We start from the raw sequence: 4,802 nt of genomic DNA on the forward strand, positions 1-4,802 counted from the left end.
TGCGCGTTCTGATTGGTCACTGCACGATGACGTAGAGTAATGGGGCATTGAGGAACATCTAGAAAAAGACGGAATATTCCGTTATTTGAGAGATCGCAGCACAGTTTATGCTACAATAATTATATCAGACGAGTTTTAACTGTATATATAGCAGGCAGATAAAGTCTTCTCTAACTGTAAAGGTGTAGTTACATCACCTGTGACTTTAATCGTTTTTCTTGTTAATAGTTACAGCTTTGGTTTAGAACATGTAAAATTCCCAGTAACTATGAATGCAACAAGGGGTGAGACCTGATATATGAGAAATTGATGGATATTGTGCATTTTTTAAAGTTTATTTGTCCACTAATATCTCAATAACTTACTGTTGAATTCAGAGGTCAGAACTTGTGTCTTTTATCTAGAAGCAAATTAGCATTTCCAATAATATAGTGACAAAGATGCCTAACATAATACATGCATGCTTTGGAACAAAATGTATAAACTAAATGACAAGTAAAATTCCCCTTTTTTAATCACTGCTAGAAAATCCCTCAGTCCACATATCAGGGTCATAAAGCTGGCCCATTTCTGTATGTTAAATATAGGCCTAACAATAACCAATCACTATAACTACAATATACTGTACAGACAATATTTTAACAATAGTTTTGAGACATCTCTAAAATAAAAACATAAGTTATAATACATATAAATAAACAACTCAGCTATTTTAAAAATCCCCATAAAGAAAGTATGTAAATGAAGAAAAAAAACTAAAGAAGTATCTAAAATAAGAATATTAAATGTTCACTGTCAGCATTACAGAACATTTTGTGAAATCAAAAAGCTTTATTTTTCTGGGAAAGGAAACAATGAATGAATGACAAATACAGCTGACACATAATGAATACATAACTCAAAGTAGCTTAAATTCAAATTCAAAGTATATGTAAATTCAATGTACTCAGAAAAGTCATTTAACTAATGCTCAATATATGTTAAATTAGGAGCACTTAAATCCTTGTTTTGACTCCATGAATGTCATCTTTATGGCATCATAGCATGACATAGCATCCACTACATGTATGGAGCAGTAGAGGATCAGCTGTCTCATGTGTAATAGTTAGTTGTAACCTTCTGTATACAGATGTGTGTACGGTTATACAATGCAAGCGTCCCATTGCCCTTCCCTCACAATGTAAATCTCAGCCCAGGGGCGTATTCTCCTCTGTGACCTTTACTTCTGTTGACGCCGTCGTCTTTGTTCCCAAGGTGTTGGGATTTGTTGGGTGAGACATGTTCCTTGTGGTTCCGGCATCAATTATGCATAAATAATAATAACCTCGGACAACTGCTGATTTGCAATGACACTTTCATTACAACGGCAGCAGCCTATAACTCACTGGTACCCATTAGTTATTAATGCCTGGCCACGCCAGCTTTACTTTGTCATTTATTGCTTCATCTCTATGCCTTTTTAAATATTCAGTAACTGCTGTACCTACATTTACTGTCTGTGATCTCCGCCCAGCAGAAGGCTATAGCTTGTGGTGGAAGATGACCTAGTTATTATGGAGGCCCGGGCCTTGCTTGCCAATGCCATTGTAGTCTATCATATAAACATGTCAAGTTCACTATAGGAAGTCAGACGTGATCTTTTCTGCTATTTTGTCACATGTGAACATAAAAGCAAATAAAGACCCATAACTCAAATCTTAATTGTATCATCAGTGACTTGTTTGGAATATGCTGCAGTATTATAATATGCATTTAGAGGTATTTCAGCTCCGTCTGAGGGTTTGAAAGCCCAAATGACTCCCTATTCCAGAGGCGTTTGGTGTCAAAGTGTTTTTCAATGACACACAATATGCCCTCTCTGATTCGAAGGTCAAAGGAAACACATTAACCCCGTCCCTCGAAAAAATGTTATCACCCAGATGTTTAAAATCCAGCATGGAACAAGTGAATATAGGACTAAGCTGGTGCATCCATCTTCACACGGTGTCCCCTTGAAATTTTGACATGTGACATTGCAACATAAAGCAGTTTATTCTCTTCTAGATAAACAAAACAACTCATATTATACACCTGGACATGACAGTGGAACTACACTACTAAACTAAATATAAATGAGTTTGAAAGTTCATTCTTTACTTTAAAGTTAATTGACAAAAACTCATTATCCATGTTGGCTTAAAATTGAGATTGAAATGGATATTATGGAATATATTGAAACATCTATATTTCCATGACGACTGGGCAAACTCCATCCGTTGATAAAAGTCCTGTGATATGAGCTAATGATGGGATTTTGGTCAAGTAGTCAGTTGCACTAGAGTCACTCTGACATGCCACACTGCAGGTGGCATAAGCATTACATACAGTTAAGTTGTATGCTTATGATTTAGTGTATATAGACAAGAGATGTTTTTCTCAAGCCTTATTTGTGTTGCTGTACAAGTTATTCCCCAAACCAGCTGTGCTCATAGTGATTATTTGATGCCTCCCAGTTTGTGTATGGGTTAGACTCACAATTTGTCTACTTTCAGTGTCCGTGCAGCTATTACTTATCAGATACACTACACAGATGCACATAAACACTCAAGCATGTAGCTTTAATGAGCCCTTGCGGTTTGCATTCAGCGTAATATCTGGAGTCGTTTCTTCCCTCCCTCTACTGTTTTGTGTTTTATTTTTGTTTTTGAGTATCTTTTCCTCTCCCCGATAGCAAAAATAAAGACTTCAAAGCTTTAGTTTGGGATTTTTCTGCTCATCATATTGATGAGTGCAAGGGTGTTTTCCTCTACATTTTAAAATATGGCACACATTAAAACTGCAGATTCTACTTTGGGACCTTTTTACTCACTCTACAGCTGTACCTCTTGAAGCCACACATCCAGAGGAGCAGTTGTTCCTACATTGAGTTCGACCCTCCTCCTACCACCCCCCCCCCCATCCCTTATTTTGGATCATCATTTTCACGAGACATCTCAACACATTATGTGCGGTTCGTAATGGCTAGCCACGACCACTCAAGTTGTCATTAATAGCACTCTCTTATATTTCCTATTGACCTATATTATACAGAATAAAAGTTGTGTGTGAGAACATTTGTGAGTATATTAATCATATTGAGAAGTTAAGGCTGCATATAGCAAATGTGTTTGTACAAACAGCATTTATCTTGTGTCATGTGTACTGAAACACTGTCTAAGCTTGTGTCCCATCTCATGAATGAATCCAAAAAGTAAACTGTTGGTTCAAATATGAAAGAAATGTTTTCCTTTTAAGCAGTCATTTGTTTTTCCTGGGAAATGTGGGCTTCACCACAGAATGACCTTTATGGAGGTCATATTCTTCTGCCTTTGGATCACCTTACCAAATTAGTTTACTGAAAACAAGTGTAGGTCTATACTCATTTCTGTGGCTCTTTGTATTCTTGATATCCAAAAACTCCCCTAAATGTCCTATCAGCTGGTACAAACACAAACACTGGAACTTGTGAAAAAAGAGCTATGTTTTTTTTTACAAGAACCTGTTACACAAAGTCCAGATATAGTCTATTTGAAGACAGGTATATGACCGGTGTCCTCTCCCTATAACATAAATGCATGCTAGTGCTTAGAATTATAACTTGATGTGGTAGGTGTTTGAAGGACGGGGGTGAACATCAAATACCCAAAATAACGTTTTTTTCAATGAAATGTCTCTGGAAACATTGTATCTGAAGCCTTCGGTGAGTTTCTATGGATAACAGTTGAATATTTTACAGTGTGCAGTTTACACTGTAATTCTACAGCAGCATACTGCTAAATTGCGGTAATCTGATGGGACATTTACTGTGAAGTTATAGTTAAATACAGTAATTCTACAGCAGCATACTGCTAAATAACAGTAATATACTGTGAGGTCGCAGTATACAGCTGTCATTTCACAATATCTTACTGTAAAAATTATACAGTAACTTACTGTGAAAGCAATGCACCTAGTAGCCAGTAATTCACTGTGAATGTACAGTAAAATAATTTACAGTGACGGTTAATGTCAATTTTCTCCCACTTGCACACAGGATAATATATATATATATATGTACACAATCATATATTTATATATATATATTTGTTATATAATCATCCAAAATTTTAATTGATTTAAAGTCATGTCAACTTATTGTTGGCTAATTTATTAAAGCTCTTTCTGCTCTGATCTGAGTTCACTTGGTGGTCAAATAAGTCATCAATCAAGCACACAATGTGGACTTTAAAAGACTGAGACCAATATACAGTAGACTGGCTGGTAGAGGTTTGGGAACCACAGCCTAGATCTTCTCTACACCTGTGCACAAGCACGTGCAGCTGCATACGTCATTATCGATTGGGCGCGCGCGAGTGAGCTTCACATGAGCTTCTATTCGTCCAATCAGCGAATTGAATTTTTGGCGACATGATGATGTGAATCACCAGAAAATGCGTTTGTTTTCTATATAATAATTGTTAACGGGTAAAACGCGTAAACGAGCAAGTTGCCTTAATTGGACTGAAACAAACTGCAGTGATGTTAACAGGGACTTTTTGTTTGAAAATGTGAATATAAATCGATTTGCCTATCACACAATTAAATATATGCTATCTTTTAAAATCACCTGTCTTACACTGGGTTGTGTAATATGTGTAACAGTTTCCCATCATCTGCTGCTGTGAAACCTTAAATTACAAAATAATAATGTCAAAAATATCAGTGTCCCTATAGTCATATGTGACCCTAAAACAGTACCCAGTATGCTATCACGCTGTTGATGTATTATGATTACTGAGGCATTT

Source organism: Sebastes fasciatus, chromosome 5, assembly GCF_043250625.1.
Source record: "Sebastes fasciatus isolate fSebFas1 chromosome 5, fSebFas1.pri, whole genome shotgun sequence".
NCBI lineage: Eukaryota > Metazoa > Chordata > Actinopteri > Perciformes > Sebastidae > Sebastes > Sebastes fasciatus.